The sequence below is a fragment of the Argiope bruennichi genome, chromosome X2 (genome assembly GCF_947563725.1).
Source record: "Argiope bruennichi chromosome X2, qqArgBrue1.1, whole genome shotgun sequence".
NCBI lineage: Eukaryota > Metazoa > Arthropoda > Arachnida > Araneae > Araneidae > Argiope > Argiope bruennichi.
Genome location: NC_079163.1, coordinates 38,340,047 through 38,364,610, shown reverse-complemented (window position 1 = coordinate 38,364,610; position 24,564 = coordinate 38,340,047). Strand labels below are relative to the sequence as shown.

Sequence of the window (24,564 nt, the reverse complement as noted above, 5' to 3'; positions counted from 1 at the left end):
TCACTCAGATATTACTAAGATAAAATTTATAACTGTCATAACTGCAAGATATAAAAATAATTTGAAATTGTAATTGTGTACAAGTAGTATTTTATTTTTCAGTTCAATTCACTATCCTGAAATGAATATGTTTCACCTCAAATGTTGGTTACATATTTCTTTTCTTTTTTTTTTTATTCATCGCTTTGTACCGTACACATTTGTATAAATTTACTAATTATTTTTTTAGCTCATTCTCTTCCAGTTGCTGTTTCAAACTTCACCATAAATTATAAGTGCTTATAAGAACCTTACAACTATGAAAAGTAATAACGACCTTTGTTGCTTTTCCAAGTCTTTCACCATTTCAGGGAAACCACTGAGAATATGAGGGTATTCAGCTGTCTCCTTAGGCCCCGATAAAACATTTAGAGGCTCTTAACGGGTAACGTAATTTTCTTGGGTCTTTGTTTTGGCAAATTCGAACCTCCTGAAAAGTTATAGATTAGACCTGACTAACTGAAATGGAAATCAGGTAATTTTTTTTATCTTAATTATTTGCGAGAGCTGTTATATGTAGCAAATTCCCATAATCTGACAAAGCATTTTATTATTGATAGTTAATATAATAATGATATTTAAGTTGATAATCAATAAAAGAGTTTGTTAAAATATTAATAAAAAACAATATTATTATATTTAGATCGAAATTATTTGCATAATTTCGAACTAAATTTTGAAAACTTTAAAATGAAAAAAAAATTTAAATGCCCTCTTTGTTAAATAAATTTCAAATTATTTAAGGTGATTAAGGTTTCAGTCAGTTCCTATAATCAATATTAGCAGGTACTAAATGTTCTAATCTTCTTTCTAGTCAGATTATAGTTATTGGCATTTAGCAGGAACTTTCGTGCCGGAGCAAGAAAAAATTTTATTTCGTTTTTTACACATAAAACAATGAAAGGAGTTTCTTAGAAGGGGAAAAATAGGAGGCCCAACTCACAAATATTCCTATTACTCTCGTTTTTAGATAACATTAAATAGTTATTTAGACCGTACAATATAATTTTCGATATTAATAAGTTCCCTATGAAGTGCGGTGTTCCTGTGGTATCGTTCTAATCATTTAATTACTGTTCAAAATTCCTATGTCCATATAACAACATACATAGGATCAATTCTAAACGGGATGTTATATTTACTAAACGAATATAAATCCCTTTCTAAATCGCGAAATTTTCATAATCCTGTTCTGGTGAAAAAGATAATAGTAGTCTCTGTGTCCTTTCTTTCTTTGGAGAATTTCTGATTAAAAATTTATTGAAATTTCAAGAGGATGATCCATCACTTACGGAAACATATATTTAAATTATTCAGTCCAAAATTTGTGATACCAAGACGCCTACTTTAAAGGTTGAGAACATTGCGAATCTGGGAAATAATTATTTCGCATTATCATATACTATTTAGTACCATTTGTTTCAGGTATGCTTTTGTTGTATGACATTATATCAGTTTTGGCGAAAAAGAAATTATAAATTTTGCGATCCTTCTTGGTATTTGTACTTATAATTGAATAATCCCACATCTAATGAGTTAAATATCGGTTTGAATTGAAATTAATCATAAATGCTATAATTAAGAAATTCAATTAAAAATAAATTTTTTTCTCAACCAAACTATAGTCTGTGTAATTTCTGTGGGCGTTTCAAGGAAACTCGTTTGCCCTGCTATTCTCCCTTTCTCCTTGTCCGTTGCCATGGTTTCGACAAAGCTTGTTTTTTTTTTTTTTTTTTTTTTTCCCCACAACAGTACGTTTCAGTAAGGACATTAAGCTGGCCTTACCTTAACAGCTGTGGCAAGGGGAAAAAAAAGAAAAAGAAAAAAAGAAAGAAAAGAAAAAAGAGATACTGAAGAAAAAAGACACTGTTATCTGCCACAGCGTTGCGACGCAAACAAAAAGTAACGAGGTAAAAAACGTGACCTTGAACCGCCTACAGAAAATACATAGACTATAAAAAATGATGCATTGTATATAAAGAGCGCTAATGCCTGAGGGTGATCCTTCAGGAAGTCTTCAGGCTGGATTCATCATTTCTTTCTTTTTGAATTAAACGTAATGTTTATTTCTAATCAGTTTGAATTGAGTGTTCTTAAAATGCGCAATGATTGAATTGAAATTGTATTTTGTATGAAGATTATATTAACTTATAGATAGAAATTTTCACGGAGAAATTATTAGTTAAAACCTTGCTTTTTTGTGTAATGCAGCATTTTTTGAAATAATTTTTTTTTTTTTCCAGTTAAAAGGAACGCTATTCGAAAAAAGAAAATGTTCATTGATTACATTTCTTTCCTTCATGATATTAAATATTCTATTATTTGACTATGTTTCTTTTCATCATTGTAATATTATATTACTTAAAGTTGAAAATGTTTGATTTTTTTCACCACATTCAGATAATTGAGATTTTAATTTTACCTAAGATTGGGCGCAACTTCAACATTCTAGACAAATCCAAGGACAGAGTGTATTCTCTATGGATGCCAGTTATTACGTTGAAATAAATTCTACACTGTCGGTCCTAGAATGTTGAGTTTTGGACTGATTATTCGTGCATTAGCATGAGAGTAATTTAAAAAATTAGCCAAAATATAAACTGAAATGATCCTGCTATATAATTCGTTCTGTAAACACAGTTACTAGAAGGATGCTAGAGATTCGAAAAACGATGATTATATTCTTCCACAACCACGACGGCATGACGATTATATACAAAACAAATATTCAGCGTATCTAAACTTTCCTTATTACTGAATATAGCATTGTTTTAGAGAGCAAGCAAATAATTTTATTTTCTTAGACGGCTTTCTAGTGCTTCTTCGAGATGTATTAAATTTTCAGTTTCTGAAGTTTTTCCACCTTTTTTTTTTTTTATAGAATCAAAGTTGCAACTAAAGACTAATTATAATGAGCAATCTTATGCATTATTAGTAAATTTCTTCTAGGTTATGATAGTTGGATGATGTACTACTAGAAAAATAATTGAATGTGACAATTTTTATTTCTTGAATAAATGTTTCAGAAACAAACGTTTTCATTGAAATTGCCGATTAGTCCTTCTAAAATTAAAAATGAGCATATCTCTGCAAATTTTGCATATAAAACTTAAAACTGTGCGTGGTTAGATGAATGAAAGAAACGTAATTTTCTCCTACAGTTAGTATTTTGGAAAATAAAACTAATTTCACTTTTCGTGGGTTATCATTGAATATATATATATATATATATATATATATATATATATATATATATATATATATATATATATATATATATATATTATATATATATATATATATATATATATATATTCATTGATCTCCCATAAAATTGCATTTGTTTGTGTGTGTGTATATATACGTACGCACAAGCAAATTTTACACTTAAAAGACAAATCAAAATGTTCAACTGCATTTTGAAAATTCGTCATTTAGAGGAATAAAAAAAATAGTTTATTAATTCTGACTCTTAAGTTCGTCTCGATAAATAAATAATAATAATAAAAAGGACTGGGTTGTTTGTAATTTTCAGTTCACAAACTCGTTTCATGGATCTGATCTGCCGAGGCTGCTTAATCGTATTACGCAATTTCAGCTTTAAAGAGACTTAAGGATTAAAATTATTGAAAATAAAAGTAAAGAATTATTTTTAAATGCCCTGTTTAGAAGAATGAAATTAAATATTTTGCGGATTCTTTGTCTGAATATGTTACTGAATGCAACTCTCCTAAGACATTTTTATATTAACCCTTGTAGCACCCGCACTGTTATGCATCACCGGATGGGATGAAAGATCTCTGCCTTAAGCGAACATTCTGGCAACCCCTGACACCGGAAACAGAGTATTTCAGGAGTTTTTCTTCAGTCTGTGTGCGGTTCCCTTGCTTGCATGTGAGGAACCCATGTTTACTTAAAGAATGTAATTTTTATAGAATTTTTTTAATTAAAATTTCTTTTAAGTTATTACTTGACTAATTTCTATACCCTTTATTTATTGAAGAGACTCTTAAATCTCCTCATTTTTCTCATGGCATAGAGCATTAATAGAAATATTTTGAGATCCACTGGATTATTATAGTCCAGTTTCACAAAGCTTTATTTTCATTTCATGGATGGCGGCACAAGTGTGCGGCACTATTTGAAATATATGTCTCATTACGAGGAAGATATGAATGCTTTTAGGGAAGTTGAGCCAAAACAGCATTCAAAGTGTGTAGAATGTAATATATTCCTGCCTGTAAATGACATTTTCTTTTTTTTTTCGAAAATCATAAGAAATGTGCTTTCTGATCACAAAAAAAAGTAATAAATAAAAAATATTAAAATTTTCTTTTCTATATTTTGAGCAAAATTATTGTGCAATTTATAATTAGTTAATGTTGATCTAATTTCTCATCAGAATGTTTGCTTCTATTTTACGCTGCTCTCCTGCTGCTAACAGATGCATGTCTCTTTGCTCTAATTCTGCAATGGATCATGATGAATAATTTTAACACAGGAAAGATGGTGAAAAATCATTTAAGACAAACAACAGCGAAAGAAAAACAAATAAATCAAGACGATTAAAAATTCTGGACATTGCTTTTCAAAGTGAAAATTAACATTCAGTGGAAGAAACAGAGTCCGAATTTCTTAATTAACTTGTCTCTTTTTTTTCCTTCATTGTCTTAAATCATTATCAAATCACATATTTGATCAAATACTTTGTGAATATTGTTTATATATTTAAAGAAACGTGTACCGTGGTATCTTGCGTAATAAGTGTAATTCATTACAGAATCGTACTCGAAAGAATGCTACATCCTCGTTACGGGCAAACCGGGGAAAAAAAAAATCCAGAGAAAACCATGTATAATAGGACAATCTATTCCATTTCAGAAAAAATATATATATATATTATTATATAAATTACTATTTTTAATGCATGGCTTTTATTACAAGAAATCTGTCTAAAGACATTTGTCTTATGATACGCTTCGAAACTTGTCGGAAATGATGCACAGCATTATTCGTAAATTAATTAGGAGTGTGTATAGCTACTACCTTATCAGGGTGATAAGAGAGTAGCTTTCAGCATCTCCCTTATTTCACTGGAAGGCTGCTGCTCTGTTGAAGCTATTATTTTCTTCTTTCCAGATCAAATATCCTCTGCAACTTCTTGCTGCGGTAAAGAATACATTTCCATAAGTTGTTCCGGAGTTCTTTCTATATTCTTCCGTCAGCTCAATGATGTCGTTGCTATCCATCTTTGGAAACATAATCTTGACTTTTATTTTTCAGAAAGAAAAAAATTTAATGTGTATGCGCAAAATATAGTATAATTCTTCTTTCATAATTCAAAGTCAGATGTATAGGAAAATGCATAAAAATTACATCTGAGTACCATTAAGACTCAGAAGAATATCGGCATTGAAGTACGTTGAATTTCAGTACTTCTCTAAAAGAAGCTAAAAGACGATAGGTTTTCTATAAAAATCTGTTCAGTTTTGATGTTTTGATTTGCTACAAATTAGAATTTTTTTTTTTTTTGCAATATAATCCCATTTTTTTGTTACATTTTGTCAATGCCATAAAAAATACCTAATTATTATATCACACATCATAACTAAATCTTTCATTTATTGTTCATTTGGTGTCAAATCGTGATTGGTTTTTAATTTCGCTAAAATTCAGCTTAATTCTATTGCAACATAAAGATATCTCTCTACATAGATTACATATTCATCTGAACTTGAAATAAAACTGATCTTCAATATACATTTTCATTTTTCAATCATTGACAAAAATTACATTCTGCATTTTATTTACACAACTGTTTAATAATTGTGTAAATATTTAAGAAATTATTTGTAAATTGCTATAATTTCATTTTATTTACAGCATGATGAGTCTAATTTTTATTATTAAGAAGCTTTTTTTTTTTTTTTTTTTTTTTACATTTTATAGCTGTATACTTTCATTTTGTTTTGTTAAATCCTCTCCTTTTTTCATGGATTTGATTATTTGTCATATTTTATATGATACCAAGTATCATAAATGATCTACATAAAAATTAAATTGGACTTTATGCCACTAAAAACTTAAACTAACTGATTGATTTTGCTCCTAAATCAACAGATTGGCCTAATGTTTTAAAATCTGTTTAATTTTGATTTACTAAGAATTTAGAATATTTAATTTTTAGCACAATAAGCTTGTTTCTTTGGTACATTTCGACAGATACCACATATCAAAGATAATTTACTTAATTATTATATAACACATTTTCAGTGAATGTCTCCTTAATTGTTCATTTGGTGACAAATCATGTTTAGTTTTTAATTAGACTAAAATTCAACTTCATTCCATTGCAATATAAAATTTCTCTCTATGCCGATTACATAATCATTTGATCTTGGAATAAAAACTGATGTTCAACACACATTTTTATTTTCCAATTATTGATTTAAATTACACATCCTTGATGATCTCATTTATTCTTCATATGGTGTCAAAACTTCATTAGTTTTTAATTTTTGTTTTGAAAATTCAGTTTTATTCAATTGCAATATAAAGTTTTCTCTTGATGTAGATTACATATTCATTTGAAATTGTGTCAAATGAAACAATTTAGAGCAAAATTCACTTACTTGTCGGAAAAAAAAATTGATATTCAAGACACATTTCAGTTTTTAATTATTGACGTCAATTACATTCTGCCTTTTTATTTCAACATTTGGTTAAAAGTTCTATGAATATTTAAGATATTATTTGCAAATTAATATTATTTCCTTTTATTTTAGCATGATGAGTGATTTTAATACTTGAAGACTAAATATTCTTATAATACTGCAAATATGGCTTCATTTAAATTTTGCTTTGCCAAATATTTAAATTCGTATATTCTCTATTTTAACGGATTTGTCTGTTATATTTTATACGATACTAAGAAGCATAAATAATTTACATCAATATTAAAAATTAATATCAGAATAAAACTGAGATTATAGCAAAAATTCAAATTCAAATTGTAATAACAATTTGTCAAGCTTTTCTTAATCTCCCAATAACACTTTACATTTTTTATTATTAAGCAGTATAAGAATAAATATTTTCTGTTTTTAAATTTCAAAAAACGGAGAAAAAATGTACTCAAAGAAGAAACACAATTTGCCTTAATATCGCAAAGGTATGATTGAAAATTTGAAATAAAAACAAATAGACTTAGAAGTATTTTCTTTATTGCCAACATTTTAAGTAAAAAGTACAATTACAAGTACAATATTAAACTGAGAATAATGAGATCTAATATTCTGCTACAGCAGCAACAAGAATAAAGAATGAAAATTACAAACAGAAAGTGTCAAGTAGCAAAAAACATTGATTTTATACCATAAATTCATGATTTGTTGTATCAAGACACATTCTCGAATTCATGAACAAAGGTCCAATTCATAATTCATGTAACTTTTTTCTGATCCCTTACATTAGAACAGATTTAAATATGAACAGAAAGTGCTAATTAAATAAAAAAAAAAATGAAAAAAATGAAACACCAACAAAAATATACATACCTGATTAATGTCTTAAGATTAGTTTAGCTCCCTCTTTGCATTTCAACCAAGTCCCTTTCATAACTTTTTATACATATGAAAGGAAAGAAAAAAATGTTTAAATTCAACATGCAGTATTGTTAAAGAAATGTAAAACACATACACATCAGGACACAAATAATTATTTTTACAAAATCAGAGACATAAAAATTTACATATCAAATCCCATTCTCAGTTTTTCGAAATACAGATTAATTATTAAGTTTATTAGCGAGAAAGCAGATTTCATTCTGCATTGACATTAGTATGTAACAGAGATTTTAGATATAATTAAAATTCAAATGTAATAACAACTGAACATACTTTTCTTGCTATGCCAAAAAATTATGCTTTACATTTTCAAATACCTTATATGCTAAAAACGCAATATTTTCAGTTTTTAATTTTGAAAAAATATAGTGGAATGAGAAACATAGTCAGTCTTACTAACACACAGAAATGCCCCAACATTTGAAATCAAAAGATACAGAATACAAACACTTTAAGTGAACAGTACAATTAGAAGTTAAATATTAAACTGAGAATAATGAGATCTAATATTCTGTTGCAGCTGCAACAAGAATAAAGAATGAAAAATACAAATAGAAAGTGTCAAGAAGAAAAAACATTGATTTTATGAAATAAATTCATGATTTGTTGTATCAAGACACATTTCTCAAATTCAAGGTCAAAGGACCAATTTATAATTTATGTAACTTTTTTCTCATCCCTTACATTAGAACACATTTAAATATGAACACAAAGTAGTAATTTAATGAAAAAAAACTTGAAAATATGAAAGACAAACAAAAATATACACACCTCATTCATGTCTTAAGATTAGTTTGCATTTCAACCAAGTCCCTTTCATAACTTTTTATACCTCTGAAAGGAAAGAAAAAAATGTTTAAATTCAACATGCAGTATTGTTAAAGAAATGTAAAACACATACACATCAGGACATAAATAATTATTTTTAAAAATTCAGAGACTTAAAAATTTACACATCAAATCCCATTCTGAGTTTTTCGAAATACAGATTAATTATTAAGTTTATCAGAGAGAAAGCAGATTTCATTCTGCATTGACATTAGTATGTAACAGAGATTTTAGATATAATTAAAATTCAAATGTAATACCAACTGAACATACTTTTCTTGATATACCAACAAATTAAGCTTTACATTTTCAAATACCTTATATGCTACAAAAGCAATATTTTCAGATTTTAATTTTATAAAAAGGTTCAGAAAAGAATATAGTGGAATCAGAAACATAGTCAGTCCTACTAACACATAGAAATGCCCCAACATTTGAAATCAAAAGATATAGAATACAAACACTTTAAGTGAACAGTACAATTGGAAGTTAAATATTAAACTGAGAATAATGAGATCTAATATTCTGTTGCAGCTGCAACAAGAATAAAGAATGAAAAATACAAATATAAAGTGTCAAGAAGCAAAAAACATTGATTTTATGCCATAAATTCATGATTTGTTGTATCAAGACACATTACTCCAATTAAAGGTCAAAGGACCAATTTTTAATTTATGTAACTTTTTTCTCATCCCTTACATTAGAACACATTTAAATATGAACACAAAGTAGTAATTTAATGAAAAAAAAACTTGAAAATATGAAAGACAAACAAAAATATACACCCCTCATTCATGTCTTAAGATTAGTTTGCATTTCAACCAAGTCCCTTTCATAACTTTTTATACCTATGAAAGGAAAGAAAAAAATGTTTAAATTCAACATGCAGTATTGTTAAAGAAATGTAAAACACATACACATCAGGACATAAATAATTATTTTTAAAAATTCAGAGACTTAAAAATTTACACATCAAATCCCATTCTGAGTTTTTCGAAATACAGATAATTATTAAGTTTATCAGAGAGAAAGCAGATTTCATTCTGCATTGACATTAGTATGTAACAGAGATTTTAGATATAATTAAAATTCAAATGTAATAACAAATGAACATACTTTTCTTGATATGCCAAAAAATTATTCTTTACATTTTCAAATACCTTATATGCTAAAAAAGCAATATTTTCAGTTTTTAATTTTATAAAAAGGTTCAGAAAAGAATATAGTGGAATGAGAAACATAGTCAGTCTTACTAACACACAGAAATGCCCCAACATTTGAAATCAAAAGATATAGAATACAAACACTTTAAGTGAACAGTTCAATTAGAAGTTAAATATTAAACTGAGAATAATGGGATCTAATATTCTGTTGCAGCTGCAACAAGAATAAAGAATGAAAAATACAAATAGAAAGTGTCAAGAAGCAAAAAACATTGATTTTATGCCATAAATTCATGATTTGTTGTATCAAGACACATTTCTCCAATTAAAGGTCAAAGGACCAATTTATAATTCATATAACTTTTTTCTCATCCCTTACATTAGAACACATTTAAATATGAACACAAAGTAGTAATTTAATGAAAAAAACTTGAAAATATGAAAGACAAACAAAAATATACACACCTCATTCATGTCTTAAGATTAGTTTGCATTTCAACCAAGTCCCTTTCATAACTTTTTATACCTATGAAAGGAAAGAAAAAAATGTTTAAATTCAACATGCAGTACTGTTAAAGAAATGTAAAACACATACACATCAGGACATAAATAATTATTTTTAAAAATTCAGAGACTTAAAAATTTACACATCAAATCCCATTCTCAGTTTTTCGAAATAGAGATTAATTATTAAGTTTATCAGAGAGAAAGCAGATTTCATTCTGCATTGACATTAGTATGTAACACAGATTTTAGATATAATTAAAATTCAAATGTAATAACAACTGAACATACTTTTCTTGCTATGCCAAAAAATTATGCTTTACATTTTCAAATACCTTATATGCTAAAAACGCAATATTTTCAGTTTTTAATTTTATAAAAATATAGTGGAATGAGAAACATAGTCAGTCTTACTAACACACAGAAATGCCCCAACATTTGAAATCAAAAGATATAGAATACAAACACTTTAAGTGAACAGTACAATTAGAAGTTAAATATTAAACTGAGAATAATGAGATCTAATATTCTGTTGCAGCTGCAACAAGAATAAAGAATGAAAAATACAAATAGAAAGTGTCAAGAAGCAAAAAACATTGATTTTATGCCATAAATTCATGATTTGTTGTATCAAGACACATTACTCCAATTAAAGGTCAAAGGACCAATTTTTAATTTATGTAACTTTTTTCTCATCCCTTACATTAGAACACATTTAAATATGAACACAAAGTAGTAATTTAATGAAAAAAAAACTTGAAAATATGAAAGACAAACAAAAATATACACACCTCATTCATGTCTTAAGATTAGTTTGCATTTCAACCAAGTCCCTTTCATAACTTTTTATACCTATGAAAGGAAAGAAAAAAATGTTTAAATTCAACATGCAGTATTGTTAAAGAAATGTAAAACACATACACATCAGGACATAAATAATTATTTTTAAAAATTCAGAGACTTAAAAATTTACACATCAAATCCCATTCTGAGTTTTTCGAAATACAGATAATTATTAAGTTTATCAGAGAGAAAGCAGATTTCATTCTGCATTGACCTTAGAATGTAACAGAGATTTTAGATATAATTAAAATTCAAATGTAATAACAAATGAACATACTTTTCTTGATATGCCAAAAAATTATTCTTTACATTTTCAAATACCTTATATGCTAAAAAAGCAATATTTTCAGTTTTTAATTTTATAAAAAGGTTTAGAAAAGAATATAGTGGAATGAGAAACATAGTCAGTCTTACTAACACACAGAAATGCCCCAACATTTGAAATCAAAAGATATAGAATACAAACACTTTAAGTGAACAGTTCAATTAGAAGTTAAATATTAAACTGAGAATAATGGGATCTAATATTCTGTTGCAGCTGCAACAAGAATAAAGAATGAAAAATACAAATAGAAAGTGTCAAGAAGCAAAAAACATTGATTTTATGCCATTAATTCATGATTTGTTGTATCAAGACACATTTCTCCAATTCAAGGTCAAAGGACCAATTTATAATTCATATAACTTTTTTCTCATCCCTTACATTAGAACACATTTAAATATGAACACAAAGTAGTAATTTAATGAAAAAAACTTGAAAATATGAAAGACAAACAAAAATATACACACCTCATTCATGTCTTAAGATTAGTTTGCATTTCAACCAAGTCCCTTTCATAACTTTTTATACCTATGAAAGGAAAGAAAAAAATGTTTAAATTCAACATGCAGTACTGTTAAAGAAATGTAAAACACATACACATCAGGACATAAATAATTATTTTTAAAAATTCAGAGACTTAAAAATTTACACATCAAATCCCATTCTCAGTTTTTCGAAATAGAGATTAATTATTAAGTTTATCAGAGAGAAAGCAGATTTCATTCTGCATTGACATTAGTATGTAACAGAGATTTTAGATATAATTAAAATTCAAATGTAATAACAACTGAACATACTTTTCTTGCTATGCCAAAAAATTATGCTTTACATTTTCAAATACCTTATATGCTAAAAACGCAATATTTTCAGTTTTTAATTTTATAAAAATATAGTGGAATGAGAAACATAGTCAGTCTTACTAACACACAGAAATGCCCCAACATTTGAAATCAAAAGATATAGAATACAAACACTTTAAGTGAACAGTACAATTAGAAGTTAAATATTAAACTGAGAATAATGAGATCTAATATTCTGTTGCAGCTGCAACAAGAATAAAGAATGAAAAATACAAATAGAAAGTGTCAAGAAGCAAAAAACATTGATTTTATGCCATAAATTCATGATTTGTTGTATCAAGACACATTACTCCAATTAAAGGTCAAAGGACCAATTTTTAATTTATGTAACTTTTTTCTCATCCCTTACATTAGAACACATTTAAATATGAACACAAAGTAGTAATTTAATGAAAAAAAAACTTGAAAATATGAAAGACAAACAAAAATATACACACCTCATTCATGTCTTAAGATTAGTTTGCATTTCAACCAAGTCCCTTTCATAACTTTTTATACCTATGAAAGGAAAGAAAAAAATGTTTAAATTCAACATGCAGTATTGTTAAAGAAATGTAAAACACATATACATCAGGACATAAATAATTATTTTTAAAAATTCAGAGACTTAAAAATTTACACATCAAATCCCATTCTGAGTTTTTCGAAATACAGATAATTATTAAGTTTATCAGAGAGAAAGCAGATTTCATTCTGCATTGACATTAGTATGTAACAGAGATTTTAGATATAATTAAAATTCAAATGTAATAACAAATGAACATACTTTTCTTGATATGCCAAAAAATTATTCTTTACATTTTCAAATACCTTATATGCTAAAAAAGCAATATTTTCAGTTTTTAATTTTATAAAAAGGTTCAGAAAAGAATATAGTGGAATGAGAAACATAGTCAGTCTTACTAACACACAGAAATGCCCCAACATTTGAAATCAAAAGATATAGAATACAAACACTTTAAGTGAACAGTTCAATTAGAAGTTAAATATTAAACTGAGAATAATGGGATCTAATATTCTGTTGCAGCTGCAACAAGAATAAAGAATGAAAAATACAAATAGAAAGTGTCAAGAAGCAAAAAACATTGATTTTATGCCATAAATTCATGATTTGTTGTATCAAGACACATTTCTCCAATTAAAGGTCAAAGGACCAATTTATAATTCATATAACTTTTTTCTCATCCCTTACATTAGAACACATTTAAATATGAACACAAAGTAGTAATTTAATGAAAAAAACTTGAAAATATGAAAGACAAACAAAAATATACACACCTCATTCATGTCTTAAGATTAGTTTGCATTTCAACCAAGTCCCTTTCATAACTTTTTATACCTATGAAAGGAAAGAAAAAAATGTTTAAATTCAACATGCAGTACTGTTAAAGAAATGTAAAACACATACACATCAGGACATAAATAATTATTTTTAAAAATTCAGAGACTTAAAAATTTACACATCAAATCCCATTCTCAGTTTTTCGAAATAGAGATTAATTATTAAGTTTATCAGAGAGAAAGCAGATTTCATTCTGCATTGACATTAGTATGTAACAGAGATTTTAGATATAATTAAAATTCAAATGTAATAACAACTGAACATACTTTTCTTGCTATGCCAAAAAATTATGCTTTACATTTTCAAATACCTTATATGCTAAAAACGCAATATTTTCAGTTTTTAATTTTATAAAAATATAGTGGAATGAGAAACATAGTCAGTCTTACTAACACACAGAAATGCCCCAACATTTGAAATCAAAAGATATAGAATACAAACCCTTTAAGTGAACAGTACAATTAGAAGTTAAATATTAAACTGAGAATAATGAGATCTAATATTCTGTTGCAGCTGCAACAAGAATAAAGAATGAAAAATACAAATATAAAGTGTCAAGAAGCAAAAAACATTAATTTTATGCCATAAATTCATGATTTGTTGTATCAAGACACATTTCTCCAATTCAAGGTCAAAGGACCAATTTATAATTCATGTTACTTTTTTCTCATCCCTTACATTGGAACACATTTAAATATGAACACAAAGTAGTAATTTAATGAAAAAAAACTTGAAAATATGAAAGACAAACAAAAATATACACACCTCATTCATGTCTTAAGATTAGTTTGCATTTCAACCAAGTCCCTTTCATATCTTTTTATACCTATGAAAGGAAAGAAAAAAATGTTTAAATTCAACATGCAGTATTGTTAAAGAAATGTAAAACACATACACATCAGGACATAAATAATTATTTTTAAAAATTCAGAGACTTAAAAATTTAGACATCAAATCCCATTCTCAATTTTTCGAAATACAGATTAATTATTAAGTTTATCAGAGAGAAAGCAGATTTCATTCTGCATTGACATTAGTATGCAACAGAGATTATAGATATAATTAAAATTCAAATGTAATAACAACTGAACATACTTTTCTTGATATGCCAAAAAATTATTCTTTACATTTTCAAATACCTTATATGCTAAAAAAGCAATATTTTCAGTTTTTAATTTTATAAAAAGGTTCAGAAAAGAATATAGTGGACTGAAAAACAAAGTCAGTCTTACTAACACACAGAAATGCTCCAATATTTGAAATGAAAAGATATAGAATACAAACATTTTAAGTGAACAGTGCAATTAGAAGTTAAATATTAAACTGAGAATAATGAAATCTAATATTCTGTTGCAGCTGCAACAAGAATAAAGAATGAAAAATACAAATAGAAAGTGTCAAGAAGCAAAAAACATTGATTTTATGCCATAAATTCATGATTTGTTGTATCAAGATACATTTCTCGATTATGAAAAAAGGCCCACTTTATAATTCATTTTTTTTTTTTTTTTTTCTCATTCCTTACATTAGAACTGATTTAAATGTGAACACAAAGTGGTAATTAAATAAAAATCTGCAATATTTTAAAGACAAACAAAGATAAAACACAAAAAAAAAGAAGTTAAATAAGTTAAAGCAAGTACTCTAATTTAAAATTCGTGTTAATTATTTCTGATCTATTATATAAGAAAACATATCAAATCTGACACAAAGTTATGAAACAAAGGATATCATAAAAAAGTCTAAGAAAACCAAAAATATATGGGCTGCATAAATGTGACCAAAAAAATTAAGTTGAAAAAGAAATAATAATGAAGGACCATTAATTAATATTGATGCCTATGAAGAGAAATAGTAAGTATATTTAAAAATAGTATAATAGTAATAGAATACAGCATTTGAAAAAAAAAAAAAAACTTTTGTTTTAACCTTAAGAATTTAGTCAAATAGATTGAAATATATACACATAGTTTAAATAATTGCACATAGTTTAAATAATATACACATAAAATAGTCAAATAGTTTAAAAATATATACATAAAAAAAAAGAATGAGACTTTCAGAGAGTAACATTATTATCAATAAATAAGTTAAATTAAGAATAGAGTAAAAAGAAAAAAAGCTGAATATGGTACAAAATCAAAAGTAAACAAAAATGCTTTTGCACCATTTCTTCTATCTTCGACACAGTTTAACACTTTCTGAAACTTTTGAAACCAAACAAAAATAATTGAAAAGACAGTGTGCACTGGATAAAAACTTTTAGCTTTAAAAGAAAGAAGGGAAAATGTATGACGCAATCGGGATTTTATAATGAGAAATTCCAAGGCAGATACGATAGTGAAAACAAGCAGTCATATTTAAAATCATTTAGTATTTTTACTGCTATTTGGTTTAAGATCATAATTTTGACATTAAAAGAAAACATTATTCAAGAATTACAATTTCCCAAAAAAATTCCAAAAATTATCATTAATTTTCTAAGAAGTTATTTGCCTTTGTATATGACTCTTTGAAAGGCCCGTGATCTACATGAAATGAATTAATAACTATTTACAAATCATGTTTACTTTATTTTAACAAAAATAAAATAAAATATATATATATTGGTGAGAATTTGAAACTAACATCGGAAATGAAAGGAAAAAATAGGGAAAATATGCGTACGCTCATATGGCATTATGAAATCAAACAATTCTGTAATTCGATAACGAAAACGATAGGTTCTTCTCTATGTTAATCAAAACTCAGTCCAATATTGAAGAACTCATCTTTAAATCCCCAACCTTAATGGCAAACGATTGCCACAATTTTGGCGAACGTACTCTGTTTTGAAAGAAATATTAAGCAAACTCAATCTTAATATCACTCAGATATTACTAAGATAAAATTTATAACTGTCATAACTGCAAGATATAAAAATAATTTGAAATTGTAATTGTGTACAAGTAGTATTTTATTTTTCAGTTCAATTCACTATCCTGAAATGAATATGTTTCACCTCAAATGTTGGTTACATATTTCTTTTCTTTTTTTTTTTATTCATCGCTTTGTACCGTACACATTTGTATAAATTTACTAATTATTTTTTTAGCTCATTCTCTTCCAGTTGCTGTTTCAAACTTCACCATAAATTATAAGTGCTTATAAGAACCTTACAACTATGAAAAGTAATAACGACCTTTGTTGCTTTTCCAAGTCTTTCACCATTTCAGGGAAACCACTGAGAATATGAGGGTATTCAGCTGTCTCCTTAGGCCCCGATAAAACATTTAGAGGCTCTTAACGGGTAACGTAATTTTCTTGGGTCTTTGTTTTGGCAAATTCGAACCTCCTGAAAAGTTATAGATTAGACCTGACTAACTGAAATGGAAATCAGGTAATTTTTTTTATCTTAATTATTTGCGAGAGCTGTTATATGTAGCAAATTCCCATAATCTGACAAAGCATTTTATTATTGATAGTTAATATAATAATGATATTTAAGTTGATAATCAATAAAAGAGTTTGTTAAAATATTAATAAAAAACAATATTATTATATTTAGATCGAAATTATTTGCATAATTTCGAACTAAATTTTGAAAACTTTAAAATGAAAAAAAAATTTAAATGCCCTCTTTGTTAAATAAATTTCAAATTATTTAAGGTGATTAAGGTTTCAGTCAGTTCCTATAATCAATATTAGCAGGTACTAAATGTTCTAATCTTCTTTCTAGTCAGATTATAGTTATTGGCATTTAGCAGGAACTTTCGTGCCGGAGCAAGAAAAAATTTTATTTCGTTTTTTACACATAAAACAATGAAAGGAGTTTCTTAGAAGGGGAAAAATAGGAGGCCCAACTCACAAATATTCCTATTACTCTCGTTTTTAGATAACATTAAATAGTTATTTAGACCGTACAATATAATTTTCGATATTAATAAGTTCCCTATGAAGTGCGGTGTTCCTGTGGTATCGTTCTAATCATTTAATTACTGTTCAAAATTCCTATGTCCATATAACAACATACATAGGATCAATTCTAAACGGGATGTTATATTTACTAAACGAATATAAATCCCTTTCTAAATCGCGAAATTTTCATAATCCTGTTCTGGTGAAAAAGATAATAGTAGTCTCTGTGTCCTTTCTTTCTTTGGAGAATTTCTGATTAAAAATTTATTGAAATTTCAAGAGGATGATCCATCACTTACGGAAACATATATTTAAATTATTCAGTCCAAAATTTGTGATACCAAGACGCCTACTTTAAAGGTTGAGAACATTGCGAATCTGGGAAATAATTATTTCGCATTATCATATACTATTTAGTACCATTTGTTTCAGGTATGCTTTTGTTGTATGACATTATATCAGTTTTGGCGAAAAAGAAATTATAAATTTTGCGATCCTTCTTGGTATTTGTACTTATAATTGAATAATCCCACATCTAATGAGTTAAATATCGGTTTGAATTGAAATTAATCATAAATGCTATAATTAAGAAATTCAATTAAAAATAAATTTTTTTCTCAACCAAACTATAGTCTGTGTAATTTCTGTGGGCGTTTCAAGGAAACTCGTTTGCCCTGCTATTCTCCCTTTCTCCTTGTCCGTTGCCATGGTTTCGACAAAGCTTGTTTTTTTTTTTTTTTTTTTTTTTCCCCACAACAGTACGTTTCAGTAAGGACATTAAGCTGGCCTTACCTTAACAGCTGTGGCAAGGGGAAAAAAAAGAAAAAGAAAAAAAGAAAGAAAAGAAAAAAGAGATACTGAAGAAAAAAGACACTGTTATCTGCCACAGCGTTGCGACGCAAACAAAAAGTAACGAGGTAAAAAACGTGACCTTGAACCGCCTACAGAAAATACATAGACTATAAAAAATGATGCATTGTATATAAAGAGCGCTAATGCCTGAGGGTGATCCTTCAGGAAGTCTTCAGGCTGGATTCATCATTTCTTTCTTTTTGAATTAAACGTAATGTTTATTTCTAATCAGTTTGAATTGAGTGTTCTTAAAATGCGCAATCATTGAATTGAAATTGTATTTTGTATGAAGATTATATTAACTTATAGATAGAAATTTTCACGGAGAAATTATTAGTTAAAACCTTGCTTTTTTGTGTAATGCAGCATTTTTTGAAATAATTTTTTTTTTTTTCCAGTTAAAAGGAACGCTATTCGAAAAAAGAAAATGTTCATTGATTACATTTCTTTCCTTCATGATATTAAATATTCTATTATTTGACTATGTTTCTTTTCATCATTGTAATATTATATTACTTAAAGTTGAAAATGTTTGATTTTTTTCACCACATTCAGATAATTGAGATTTTAATTTTACCTAAGATTGGGCGCAACTTCAACATTCTAGACAAATCCAAGGACAGAGTGTATTCTCTATGGATGCCAGTTATTACGTTGAAATAAATTCTACACTGTCGGTCCTAGAATGTTGAGTTTTGGACTGATTATTCGTGCATTAGCATGAGAGTAATTTAAAAAATTAGCCAAAATATAAACTGAAATGATCCTGCTATATAATTCGTTCTGTAAACACAGTTACTAGAAGGATGCTAGAGATTCGAAAAACGATGATTATATTCTTCCACAACCACGACGGCATGACGATTATATACAAAACAAATATTCAGCGTATCTAAACTTTCCTTATTACTGAATATAGCATTGTTTTAGAGAGCAAGCAAATAATTTTATTTTCTTAGACGGCTTTCTAGTGCTTCTTCGAGATGTATTAAATTTTCAGTTTCTGAAGTTTTTCCACCTTTTTTTTTTTTTATAGAATCAAAGTTGCAACTAAAGACTAATTATAATGAGCAATCTTATGCATTATTAGTAAATTTCTTCTAGGTTATGATAGTTGGATGATGTACTACTAGAAAAATAATTGAATGTGACAATTTTTATTTCTTGAATAAATGTTTCAGAAACAAACGTTTTCATTGAAATTGCCGATTAGTCCTTCTAAAATTAAAAATGAGCATATCTCTGCAAATTTTGCATATAAAACTTAAAACTGTGCGTGGTTAGATGAATGAAAGAAACGTAATTTTCTCCTACAGTTAGTATTTTGGAAAATAAAACTAATTTCACTTTTCGTGGGTTATCATTGAATATATATATATATATATATATATATATATATATATATATATATATATATATATATATATATATATATATATATATATATATATATATATATATATATATATATATATATATATATATATATATATATATATATATATATATATATATATATATATATATATATATATATATATTATATATATATATATATTCATTGATCTCCCATAAAATTGCATTTGTTTGTGTGTGTGTATATATACGTACGCACAAGCAAATTTTACACTTAAAAGACAAATCAAAATGTTCAACTGCATTTTGAAAATTCGTCATTTAGAGGAATAAAAAAAATAGTTTATTAATTCTGACTCTTAAGTTCGTCTCGATAAATAAATAATAATAATAAAAAGGACTGGGTTGTTTGTAATTTTCAGTTCACAAACTCGTTTCATGGATCTGATCTGCCGAGGCTGCTTAATCGTATTACGCAATTTCAGCTTTAAAGAGACTTAAGGATTAAAATTATTGAAAATAAAAGTAAAGAATTATTTTTAAATGCCCTGTTTAGAAGAATGAAATTAAATATTTTGCGGATTCTTTGTCTGAATATGTTACTGAATGCAACTCTCCTAAGACATTTTTATATTAACCCTTGTAGCACCCGCACTGTTATGCATCACCGGATGGGATGAAAGATCTCTGCCTTAAGCGAACATTCTGGCAACCCCTGACACCGGAAACAGAGTATTTCAGGAGTTTTTCTTCAGTCTGTGTGCGGTTCCCTTGCTTGCATGTGAGGAACCCATGTTTACTTAAAGAATGTAATTTTTATAGAATTTTTTTAATTAAAATTTCTTTTAAGTTATTACTTGACTAATTTCTATACCCTTTATTTATTGAAGAGACTCTTAAATCTCCTCATTTTTCTCATGGCATAGAGCATTAATAGAAATATTTTGAGATCCACTGGATTATTATAGTCCAGTTTCACAAAGCTTTATTTTCATTTCATGGATGGCGGCACAAGTGTGCGGCACTATTTGAAATATATGTCTCATTACGAGGAAGATATGAATGCTTTTAGGGAAGTTGAGCCAAAACAGCATTCAAAGTGTGTAGAATGTAATATATTCCTGCCTGTAAATGACATTTTCTTTTTTTTTTCGAAAATCATAAGAAATGTGCTTTCTGATCACAAAAAAAAGTAATAAATAAAAAATATTAAAATTTTCTTTTCTATATTTTGAGCAAAATTATTGTGCAATTTATAATTAGTTAATGTTGATCTAATTTCTCATCAGAATGTTTGCTTCTATTTTACGCTGCTCTCCTGCTGCTAACAGATGCATGTCTCTTTGCTCTAATTCTGCAATGGATCATGATGAATAATTTTAACACAGGAAAGATGGTGAAAAATCATTTAAGACAAACAACAGCGAAAGAAAAACAAATAAATCAAGACGATTAAAAATTCTGGACATTGCTTTTCAAAGTGAAAATTAACATTCAGTGGAAGAAACAGAGTCCGAATTTCTTAATTAACTTGTCTCTTTTTTTTCCTTCATTGTCTTAAATCATTATCAAATCACATATTTGATCAAATACTTTGTGAATATTGTTTATATATTTAAAGAAACGTGTACCGTGGTATCTTGCGTAATAAGTGTAATTCATTACAGAATCGTACTCGAAAGAATGCTACATCCTCGTTACGGGCAAACCGGGGAAAAAAAAAATCCAGAGAAAACCATGTATAATAGGACAATCTATTCCATTTCAGAAAAAATATATATATATATTATTATATAAATTACTATTTTTAATGCATGGCTTTTATTACAAGAAATCTGTCTAAAGACATTTGTCTTATGATACGCTTCGAAACTTGTCGGAAATGATGCACAGCATTATTCGTAAATTAATTAGGAGTGTGTATAGCTACTACCTTATCAGGGTGATAAGAGAGTAGCTTTCAGCATCTCCCTTATTTCACTGGAAGGCTGCTGCTCTGTTGAAGCTATTATTTTCTTCTTTCCAGATCAAATATACTCTGCAACTTCTTGCTGCGGTAAAGAATACATTTCCATAAGTTGTTCCGGAGTTCTTTCTATATTCTTCCGTCAGCTCAATGATGTCGTTGCTATCCATCTTTGGAAACATAATCTTGACTTTTATTTTTCAGAAAGAAAAAAATTTAATGTGTATGCGCAAAATATAGTATAATTCTTCTTTCATAATTCAAAGTCAGATGTATAGGAAAATGCATAAAAATTACATCTGAGTACCATTAAGACTCAGAAGAATATCGGCATTGAAGTACGTTGAATTTCAGTACTTCTCTAAAAGAAGCTAAAAGACGATAGGTTTTCTATAAAAATCTGTTCAGTTTTGATGTTTTGATTTGCTACAAATTAGAATTTTTTTTTTTTTTTTTTTTGCAATATAATCCCATTTTTTTGTTACATTTTGTCAATACCATAAAAAATACCTAATTATTATATCACACATCATAACTAAATCTTTCATTTATTGTTCATTTGGTGTCAAATCGTGATTGGTTTTTAATTTCGCTAAAATTCAGCTTAATTCTATTGCAACATAAAGATATCTCTCTACATAGATTACATATTCATCTGAACTTGAAATAAAACTGATCTTCAATATACATTTTCATTTTTCAATCATTGACAAAAATTACATTCTGCATTTTATTTACACAACTGTTTAATAATTGTGTAAATATTTAAGAAATTATTTGTAAATTGCTATAATTTCATTTTATTTACAGCATGATGAGTCTAATTTTTATTATTAAGAAGCTTTTTTTTTTTTTTTTTTTTTTTTTTTTTACATTTTATAGCTGTATACTTTCATTTTGTTTTGTTAAATCCTCTCCTTTTTTCATGGATTTGATTATTTGTCATATTTTATATGATACCAAGTATCATAAATGATCTACATAAAAATTAAATTGGACTTTATGCCACTAAAAACTTAAACTAACTGATTGATTTTGCTCCTAAATCAACAGATTGGCCTAATGTTTTAAAATCTGTTTAATTTTGATTTACTAAGAATTTAGAATATTTAATTTTTAGCACAATAAGCTTGTTTCTTTGGTACATTTCGACAGATACCACATATCAAAGATAATTTACTTAATTATTATATAACACATTTTCAGTGAATGTCTCCTTAATTGTTCATTTGGTGACAAATCATGTTTAGTTTTTAATTAGACTAAAATTCAACTTCATTCCATTGCAATATAAAATTTCTCTCTATGCCGATTACATAATCATTTGATCTTGGAATAAAAACTGATGTTCAACACACATTTTTATTTTCCAATTATTGATTTAAATTACACATCCTTGATGATCTCATTTATTCTTCATATGGTGTCAAAACTTCATTAGTTTTTAATTTTTGTTTTGAAAATTCAGTTTTATTCAATTGCAATATAAAGTTTTCTCTTGATGTAGATTACATATTCATTTGAAATTGTGTCAAATGAAACAATTTAGAGCAAAATTCACTTACTTGTCGGAAAAAAAAATTGATATTCAAGACACATTTCAGTTTTTAATTATTGACGTCAATTACATTCTGCCTTTTTATTTCAACATTTGGTTAAAAGTTCTATGAATATTTAAGATATTATTTGCAAATTAATATTATTTCCTTTTATTTTAGCATGATGAGTGATTTTAATACTTGAAGACTAAATATTCTTATAATACTGCAAATATGGCTTCATTTAAATTTTGCTTTGCCAAATATTTAAATTCGTATATTCTCTATTTTAACGGATTTGTCTGTTATATTTTATACGATACTAAGAAACATAAATAATTTACATCAATATTAAAAATTAATATCAGAATAAAACTGAGATTATAGCAAAAATTCAAATTCAAATTGTAATAACAATTTGTCAAGCTTTTCTTAATCTCCCAATAACACTTTACATTTTTTATTATTAAGCAGTATAAGAATAAATATTTTCTGTTTTTAAATTTCAAAAAACGGAGAAAAAATGTACTCAAAGAAGAAACACAATTTGCCTTAATATCGCAAAGGTATGATTGAAAATTTGAAATAAAAACAAATAGACTTAGAAGTATTTTCTTTATTGCCAACATTTTAAGTAAAAAGTACAATTACAAGTACAATATTAAACTGAGAATAATGAGATCTAATATTCTGCTACAGCAGCAACAAGAATAAAGAATGAAAATTACAAACAGAAAGTGTCAAGTAGCAAAAAACATTGATTTTATACCATAAATTCATGATTTGTTGTATCAAGACACATTCTCGAATTCATGAACAAAGGTCCAATTCATAATTCATGTAACTTTTTTCTGATCCCTTACATTAGAACAGATTTAAATATGAACAGAAAGTGCTAATTAAATAAAAAAAAAAATGAAAAAAATGAAACACCAACAAAAATATACATACCTGATTAATGTCTTAAGATTAGTTTAGCTCCCTCTTTGCATTTCAACCAAGTCCCTTTCATAACTTTTTATACATATGAAAGGAAAGAAAAAAATGTTTAAATTCAACATGCAGTATTGTTAAAGAAATGTAAAACACATACACATCAGGACACAAATAATTATTTTTACAAAATCAGAGACATAAAAATTTACATATCAAATCCCATTCTCAGTTTTTCGAAATACAGATTAATTATTAAGTTTATTAGCGAGAAAGCAGATTTCATTCTGCATTGACATTAGTATGTAACAGAGATTTTAGATATAATTAAAATTCAAATGTAATAACAACTGAACATACTTTTCTTGCTATGCCAAAAAATTATGCTTTACATTTTCAAATACCTTATATGCTAAAAACGCAATATTTTCAGTTTTTAATTTTGAAAAAATATAGTGGAATGAGAAACATAGTCAGTCTTACTAACACACAGAAA

At 26.9% G+C, this 24,564-nt stretch overlaps 1 long non-coding RNA gene across 2 annotated transcripts in view; it reads right to left on the bottom strand.

Moving 5' to 3' along the window:
- LOC129960688 (uncharacterized) overlaps nt 1-24,564 on the bottom strand; it is a 230,998-nt gene that overhangs the window by 16,347 nt on the left and 190,087 nt on the right. Inside the window, exons 4-5 of one of the 2 annotated variants that reach the window (XR_008783655.1) lie at nt 8,436-8,496; nt 7,273-7,658 (exon numbers count right to left, since the gene is read on the bottom strand). This is a non-coding gene — a long non-coding RNA (uncharacterized LOC129960688). Of the gene's footprint in view, nt 1-7,272; nt 7,659-8,435; nt 8,497-24,564 lie in introns of those variants that run through there. The other variant, XR_008783656.1, reaches the window with a different exon arrangement.